The sequence below is a fragment of the Ixodes scapularis genome, unplaced genomic scaffold (genome assembly GCF_016920785.2).
Source record: "Ixodes scapularis isolate PalLabHiFi unplaced genomic scaffold, ASM1692078v2 PGA_scaffold1__304_contigs__length_218370807, whole genome shotgun sequence".
Classification (NCBI taxonomy): Eukaryota; Metazoa; Arthropoda; class Arachnida; order Ixodida; family Ixodidae; genus Ixodes; species Ixodes scapularis.
In genome coordinates this window covers 124212603-124221926 of record NW_024609846.1, presented here as the reverse complement: position 1 = coordinate 124221926, position 9324 = coordinate 124212603, and the positions used below count along the sequence as shown (strand labels likewise).

General features: G+C 50.1%; 1 pseudogene; it reads left to right on the top strand.

Moving 5' to 3' along the window:
- The first annotated feature begins 6668 nt into the window (after positions 1 to 6668).
- On the top strand, positions 6669 to 7894 carry LOC120838027 (annotated as a pseudogene).
- The last annotated feature ends 1430 nt before the right edge of the window (positions 7895 to 9324 follow it).

Sequence of the window (9324 nt, the reverse complement as noted above, 5' to 3'; positions counted from 1 at the left end):
AATGTGATGCCGTGCCTTCGGTTTGTGAATCGGATCCCCAACTCCAGCTTTTAGTACCACCAGGCAAGTTTCGATCGTTAATGTGCACTTGTTGAGTTTCAGCAAATAGTGTTTGGCTTGCCTTTCTAATTTGCTCCCATGAGCTAATGATAACTTGCAGAGGAGATATGCACCTGAGACTCATGTTAAAAGCATTTCGTACGGATAGGGATTTCCAAATATATTTTTATCTCTCGTGTTTTGCATTGTCCACTATATCTTCCTGCATTTTGATGTGTTTACATATGATGTGAATTACTGTTCTAGATTTTTTGTACAAATGTGTGAAAATAATAAATCATGAATGAGATGTACATGCGTTCATCCTTGTCTCCGCCTCACGGCAGAAGCAGCTATATGAAGCTGTCTTGCTGTGATAAGCAATCAATCTAAATCAATGCTCCAGTGCATGTTGGAGAGGGAAGAGAAACGAAAAAAAAGGGGTGGGGGCGGAGGGGGGCAAGTGGAGCGTGCGGCGCGCCGGCGGTGCTGCGGCCGCGCGCGCCGTAAAGGACAACTTGCGCCATCTATGGGAACGTGTATCGGAATAAAACGACTGAAAAACAGGAAGGCAACCGGTATGGACGATATTCCAAACGAGTTCCTGAAGGCACTCAAGAAAGAGGCAGTAGACAACCTCAGAACATGTTTTAATGACATCCTGGTGTCGAAAGAAATACCGTAAGTGTGGAAACAGGCAAGAGCAAAGCTTCTATATAAAGGGAAACAAGCGGACCCAAAAGACCTCAATGCCTATCGACGAATTGCAATAATTAGCAATGTCTGCAAATTATTTGCAAGCATAATAAACCACAGGTTACAGATCTTGTATGACAAAAACAACTTTTTCGTAGAAGCTCAAAATGGCTTTCGGCAAAACAAAAGAACGAGTGATAACCTATTTACGTTAACCCAGGCCATAGAAATGAAAAACATCCAAAACTCCCAGTTGTTCCTGGCATTCCTAGACCTAGATAAAGCATATGATGCAGTACCACATCAAAGACTATGGGATAAGATGGAGAAAAGCGGACTCGAGGAGGAAAGTGTCGAACTCCTGAAGAGCTTCTACAGGGGTTGCGAGGCCTCTTACACATTGGAAAACTACAAATCAAAACCAGTACCAATAAGTATTGGACTGAGACAGGGGTGTCCCCTATCGCCAACACTATTTAATGTGCACATAAACGACCTTCTCAAACAGCTGGAAGAGGAAGGGGCAGGGTTGCGCTTGAGCACTAAGACCAAGGACGGAGAGGAGGAATATACGCGCATCCCATGCCTAGCCTTCGCGGACGATGTGGTGCTCATCACAGAGTCATCAACCGACATGCAGCACATGATGGTCATCTGCACAAGGGTGGCAGCGAGGGACAACCTTAAATTTAATGCAGGAAAAACTCAGTGGATGGGCTTCAACGCGAATTTGGACACCACCTTTTACCTACAAAATCAAAAGGTACAGAAAACAACAGCCTACAAATACCTTGGTGTAACAATAACGCACAGCAAGGAGTACCTGACCGAACAGGAAGAAAACGTAATTAAAAAGTCGAACAAACTGAAGGGGGTGGTGTGGCATCTCGCCAGGCACTCATACAATAAGTACTCGGTTGGGAGAGTACTGTGGAAATCCCTTGCAGTCCCAGCAGTGACTTACGTGAATGACGCACTTACATACAGCGAGACAGTGGTGAAGTGTCTGGATCGACATCAATACGAACTGGGGAGATGGCTGCTGGGGGGGAGCAGCTGCACAGCAAACGCAGCGGTAACCGGGGAAATGGGATGGTCCACCCACGAGATACGAGAGGCCAGGTCGAAGCTTGCATACATGGGCAGACTAAAGTTCCTTCTCCAGGAGAGCTACGCCAGAAGGATGTACTACCACATCCGATATAAGGGTCCAAGACAGGCTGGATGAAGAGAATAAAGACCATAGATTCCAAGTACGGTGGGGGCACAACAAGGCATCTGGCGACGCCGGAACGGGAGTGGGCGAGGACAATACGGACAGAGGTGACACGGGCTGGAATAGAGGACTGGAGAAGGACAATGCAGAAGAAACAGCCTCCAACTGTACAAGAAACACAAGAAGGAACCAGCACCCTATCCACACTACCGGGGAGACCGAGCCAGCGCGCTGCTGTTCCAGGCTCGAACGGGCTCCCTACTGACCCAGAGACGCAGATTTGAGCTCTAGGGAGAAGACCCAAACTGCGGGCTCTGTGGTGGCGACGAGGAGACTGTCGAACACATCTTGGGACAATGCAGTGGCATCGACCAGAAAGGGCAAAGCGCGTTGCAGAGCGGTGTAAAACAGGCCCTTGGCTACGAAGAAGAGGCCGAGGAAGGCAGCGGTGACGAAGGTAACCGTAAAAACCGCACGCATTCGACGGACGCAACAAAACGCCGCCTAGTGGCGTGGGAGCGACTTTGCCGCACCGCTAAACCCCCTGCCTAGAGCGGAACGCCTGAACAACCTCAACAAGTGCACATCAGAAGTGACTATTTTTTTTAATTTTATTTACGGTACCAGAGGCACTCCTCCTAGGAGCGCCCGCCCTGTGTTAAAAGGGTTTTGGTCCATCTGACTGACTGACTGAAGATGGCATACGGACTCCCTTACCTCCCTCTCCATCTATTACTTTCGTTCTCCTCTTCGTTCGCTCTTTTTCTTTTCTCCTCGCGCCTTCGCTCGTTCAGCCGTCGGGGAGCGCGTTACAATAGCCAAAGCTACGGCTGCGCAGGCCTGACTGGGATGGACCACGTGACCGATAGCTCACGGAGGCCGACCGCTCGACGACCGCTAGCGCGGAGCGCTCGGCATTTGCCAGGGGAAGGGGCTACCAGAGCGTAGAGTAGGAGTAAAGGAGCGCCGACTTAACGTGCCCAATCTCTTCCCCATTTTAGCCTGTTTCTGCCTCCCTGCATGTTTAAGAGCCCTACATTAAGCAGTTTCTTTCTCTCAGTCTTTCTATTCCTGCGAGGCTTCTTCCCGCCCTCCCCGTACCCACCCTGCCAGCTCTTAAATCCGGATCCCTCTCTTCTCCCGGACTTCGCAGGCTCTTTGTTTTGACCAACGGCTTGGTTTCGTCTCGGGCAAGGCTCAGAATACCCCAGCCTGTAACGTCGCAAGTAAAAAGTTCCCTGTTCGGAAGTTTCAAGAGATAAAGGAGGAGGGTTACCTGAGTGGACGACTGGAGCGAAAAGGTGTGCACACTGAAAATCATGAAGATGGCACTGGCAGTCCATGCGGCTTTCGGCGCCGCGCCCAACCCCTTGAACGCAAGTCCGTTCATGTAACACCGTGACACAACAGCAGGCACAGAGTCTTATTTTGCACAGCGTAAGTCAAACGTCCACACCACAGTGAAATCCACACGTTATTGTAGGCCACTGTCAGTAGCGGGGAAATTAAACAAACTGAAAGCGTTTTGATGATTTCGAACTCGCGCACAAAGGCGAGCTACGCGAACACCACCATTGTTAATTTGTAACTTTTTTGTAGCTGAACACAGTGTTGGCAATCACCATGTCATGTTTTCCCCAGATCGAAGCCAAACAGCCGCCATATGGGTCAGATGGTCAGATGTTACTCGAAAAACAAAACTAAATATCGTTTTTACAATTTTTTTTTGGTGCGTCTGACTACTTGTTTTGCTCAGAAATATGAATACATATATTAGTAAATTGATGAAAGTACCATTCAAGGACGTCATCTTGCATGGGTTGATTGACCCAGATCATCGAGGCTCTTGAAAATAAATATACCGCGAACACCTTACATGGAAAATGAATACCTAATGGCTGTTTCTTTCTTGTGTATGTTCCCATAGGATTTGTGCTGCATAGTATTTTCCGCAAGCATCCTTGCACAAGTTGGTTTCAGTTTCGATTTCGAGCGCTTGTTGTTCCAATGCGCTGCTGTGTGCGCAATTGCTGTGCGCGCACCTCACATTGAAATACGTCTGCTGTGTGTGCACCACATTAAAATACGTAAAACTAAACGACAAACGCCTATTTTTGACAATACTGCGTCATAAAACTTAAACTTGGAACTCTAAGCACGCTTTAATAAAAGCAAAGATCCCGATATTCCTCGCCAGATGGATGTCCGCCAAAAATGGTTACATACTGCGTTATGTACGTTAAATGCTTGCGTGTTTTGTTTCGAGAGATGTATCGTTTCACGTGAGTGGAAATTACTAGTGCGGCTTTGTAGAATAATATTGCTAGCGCGGTTTTGTAGAATGGCGTATTCTACACACTTTTACTTAAATCTTGCACTACCCACGTCTTCCATAAATAAAGAAATGTTAATTAGAGCTGCGTATCGATTAAGTAAAATTAAATTAATCATTCGCCGCTCTTTTGTTGACTAATCAATCAATTGATCAGTTGAGTTTATCTCCATGCATATTATATAGCGTGACGGGCTGTTTACAAACAAGTCCTCGTCTGCCTACACCTGGTGTGGGCACTGTGCGTGCGCAGAAACCAGATTCGCATGAAATTAATTCGGGTCTGCGCATGCGCCGAACCGACAGCAGCGCCATCTTATGTTGTGACGCCACGGCGGCGCGTTGGTACATAAAAAATAATAAAACTTCACCTTGAATTTTTTTTTAATGCCATAAATGGCGTACTTCAGTTCATTCAAAACTTCACGTTGCGACGCCCAATTTTTTTCGCAGAGAAAGATGGTAGCTGGGGCCAAAAACGGCAACAAGTGCATGATGACAATGCAATTAATGCAAAGGTGCAAGCGAGCTGGACAAGAATGACGAAAATGATCCCTGGAGAAAAGTAACGAGGGGGTCAAAGAACAAACAAAAAAATCTCCAAAAACAGCTAGGTGACTGGAGTGCGACCGAAAAAATCCGCCTGGTCCTGGTATCCAACCAGGTACCTCCCCATTTCAAGTGGAGCGCTCTACCAACTGAGCCAACCAGAATTTTTTTTTTCTTCTTTATTGCCTGGTTAGACATTGAAACTCTATAACACAAAAACAAAACACACATATATGAAAATGTTAAAAGCGCGTGAACCTCTGAGAGGCCCCGCGGTTACATCTAAAAACGTTTTACATTGACCAATTCATCAAGCAAGGATACCCAGTCGGGGGGCTCTTGCAAAGCGCGATACACTTCGCGTATATACGCGGCACTTTTAATTAAATGGTCTCCAGCGGGGCGTATCTTGACATCTGCGTTGTTCACTTCTGTCCTCGTCCTCCAGAGGCTGTGGAGGCCGAGGAGCATGAACAAATCGTACGGAACCCCGCCTTCGTTCTCCAGCGGTAAAAAACGTATGCCGTATGGATCGAGGGGGAGGTCTTTCTTCAACGTTCGCTGAAGTATGTCCCATAGAAAGACCGCGTCCCAACACTCCAGAAAAACATGTTCTATCGTTTCTTGTTTCTTACACAACAGACAGTTAACCGACCATGGGACAAAAAGACCTCTCTCCTCGAGCCATGGCTTAACAGGAAGCACACCACAATGAGCCAACCAGAAGTTAGACGTCAGCGGAGCAAACGGGTTTTATCAGCTGCCACCAGTCTAATTGCACTCTAAAGAAAAGCCCGTGCGTCTACTTTCCCGCACAACACTCGGAGAGCCAACCACCGCTACTTACGGAGGCAACTCAGCAAATGACGATGCCGAAACATATGTTTAGTCCAAAAAACGCGGTCTGGGTTCCGACATTAAGCAATGCAAACGTGATGTTTTACATTGCTTAATGTCACAAATCAGACTGCGTTTTTTTTTTTTTTTTTTTTTGGTCTAAACATATGTTTCAGCATCATCATTCGCTGAACTACCGTACGCTGCGGTGATTGACTCTCCGAGTGTTGTGGGGGCTTCTTTTTTTAGAATGTGTTTGCCACCAGTCTAACTGTTTGTGTTTGTTCTTTGTCCCCCTTGTTCCCTTTCTCCAGAGATTATTTTCGTCATTCATGTCCAGCTCGCTTGCACCTTTACATTAATTGCATTATCATCATAACCTTAAAATGCAGGCCGTTCAACCTTGTTGGTGTTAGACTGGTGGCAGCTCATAGAACCCGTTTGCTCTGCTGATATCTAACTTCTGGGTAGCTCAGTTGGTAGAGCGCTCCACTAGAAATGAGGCCCCTGGTTCGATACCAGGACCAGGCGGATTTTTCCGGTCGCGCATCAATCACCTAGCTGTGCTTGGAGATTTGTGTTTGTTCTCTGTCCCCCTTGTTTCCCTCCTCCAGGGATTATTTTCGTCAACAAGTGTAGCTTGACAAGGCCTTAGCTTAGCATTCGGTCCGTGGCCATTCTTCGGCTTCTCTGCAGCCTTCTACTTTGTACGGCAGGTTGCCTTCGGCATAGTCATCGCCGGAATCGCCACCCTGGAGGCTCGAACCAATCGGATGACTCTGCAAGCTTGCGGCCCCCGCTTTGAAAGACGCCGAATACCCACTGTCTACTATGGACTGACCCACTGCACCAGAATTGGCTGGCATCTCATCGACGTCACTGTCTTTCGGACAGCGATAAAAAGAGCTCCCTTATATGCTGTGTCTTCGCAGTCGGCTGCAAGGGTCAGCGCGCACGGGGAACGGACGTGCCTTTCGTCCCCTCCCCGCGTCAGGAGCGATGCCGAACGGAGCGACCGCTCCCTCTGCGGTGACCAACGGGATCACCACGGAGTCCGGAGGCTACCGCATGATCTTGCCGGCGCTGCCAAGTGGGAAGAGGCTGACGGAGACGGTGTTCCTCCACGGAGACCCTCAAGGTAGGCCCTACCGGACGCAGGATTTTGCTGAAGCACTCGAGGGAACCGTCGGCATGAAGCACGTGGTTGGGCTGGGAGCTTTTCAGTTCAACCACGTGTGGATATGCACGCTGGACTCCGCTGATGCAAAGGAAGGCCTCGTGGCCCTGAAAGAAGTCACTGTGAAAGGAAAAAAGTGCGTGGTCATTGACCCCAATGTCAAGGAGGCCGTCGTCCGGGTCAACTGGCTACCGACGTACGTGACCGATGGAGAAGTGTGCGAAGCATTCGCGGAATATGGAAACGTAACACGAATCACCAGGGAGAAGTGGACGTCCCCAAGTGGAACTTACGAAGTCGAAACCTCGGCAAGGGCAGTGACAATCACCATGAAGGAAGGAACTGCAAAGGATGAGCTACCACACCAGGGAAAAGTGGCCGGGTACCCCGTTCTAATATCTGTCCCAGGCCGACCTCCGATGTGCCTCCGCTGCAGCAAGCTGGGGCATATGCGCAAACAATGCCGGGCGCCTTGGTGCCGCCATTGCCGAGGTTATGGTCACCTGGAGTCTGATGTGTGCCCACCTACGCCGCCAAAACCAGACGACATGCGGACACGCTTCAAAACAGTGACCTTCTGGACGACGGTGAGGTGGGTGAAAGCGAACCTGCCGCCAACTCGATGGAGGCGGTAACACCGGCCGAGGGGGGTAACGAGGAGGAGCCAGGACCCGAGGGAAAGGACAAGGTGAGGGACGTTGCGTCCACCTCCAAGAACGCAACTTCGCTGCCGCAGGTTCCAGCAAAGGTAGACAACCCTAAAGCGTCGAGCACCGTGGAACAAGGGAAACGCGCAAGGGGCTCTAACGACTCCAACAACGAAAGCGCGTCGGAGAGGCAAGCATCGCCGAGCGACATGCCAGCGGACGCAGCCGCTCCGGTGCGGTCTTCTCAGACGAGCGAGGAGGAAGTCGCCAAGGGCACCACCAAGGTCACGCGCCACAAATCGCGTACTAGAAAGAACGAGCAGGCGGCCATCCCAGCTCTGCGCCCCCGGGAAGTGAATGTGTCATCCCTGGACTACCCGCCGCTGCACGGGAAGGATTAGCCCCCTTCTCGGTCGGTGAGAAGAATTTTCCCTTCCCCTTGGGCGGCCTCGCCGTCGTTCCCCTCTTCACGGTCTTTTCTTCCTTTTTTTCTCCCTTCCGCTTCTCTTATCATCGCTTATCTCTTGGTCCCCTAGAAGTCTCTATAACTAAATAAGCCAACCTAATGAACAACATTAAAATAGCCACTTTCAACTGTGTAGGCGTAACAGCACGAAAGAGGAAGCGGTTTTTAATGGATCTTCTGAACGAAGAGCACGCAGACATAATCTTTTTACAAGAGACGAAAATCTGCTCGGCAGAGAAGGCAAAGAGTTTCGTCCAATTCTTCGGGCACATCTTTTGGTGTGTACACACGCTAACCTCGGACCTGAACCGCGCCGGAGGCCCCGCCGTCCTAATCAGGAAAAGTACCGGCATCCGGATTGCTCATCCTGAACTCTGCGCCGATGGACGTTTCGCGCTGGTTGACGTCTTGATCGGGAATGAACTAACGCGACTAATATCCGTGTATGCTCCTAGCAACCCATCAGAGCGAAAGGATTTTTTCATTGGACTCCGTACACAGCTCGAGACCCCCGCGACGCTCGTCGTCGGGGGAGACTTCAACTGTGTGCTGAATGGCCGCGACCGAGTGCGCGGATCAACGGTCCCCAGAATCGATGTGGGCGCCAATACGCTTCGCGACGCTGTGCGCGACTTCGATCTTGTGGACGTGACTCAGGTGCTCGACAGTTTCTCTCCGCGCTTTACCAGATGGCAGGGTGCATCCCAGGCCAGGCTGGACAGAGTATATGTATCAAGTGAGCTATCCGACGGGGTTCAATCCTATGACGCGAAAATCGTGCCCTTCTCGGACCACGGCTTCGTCGCCACAGTTCTACGAGCAGGCGCGCCGGTGGCCGAGCGAGCGCGACGCAACACCACATGGAAGATGAACGTCAGCGTCCTGGAGAGCGAGGAGTTCGTCGGGAAAACGAGGTGTGCTCTGGAGAGGCTGGTCGAGAGCGGCGTAGATGCGGTCACCTGGGAGAGTTTTAAGGCAAATCTCCGGGAGTCGGCCTGCGCGTTTGGCCGTCGCAGGGCTGCTGAAGGTGTATTCACACGCAGGACTTTGTCCGCGGACAAGTTCCTACGAAAGGCTTGACGTCACCTTTTCCGGGGTATAAAATCGGCCATTGTTCTTGCGAAAACAGCAGGCAAAACCAAGGAACATGTCCACGAACCTGAAGAACGTGTCCTCGGACCTGATATATCTTGCGTATCACGTGGGCGAACGTCACAGAATATGTCCGCAAATCTGCCGGAACGCGATCCAATTCTGCCTTTTTTCGAGTCCGCTGTGGTCCTCGGACAAGCCCGGGACCGATTGCGTGGAAGTGCTCGTGGTACACTTCGTTGCACGAGCGGTTTTCTTTTCTTTTTATATGCC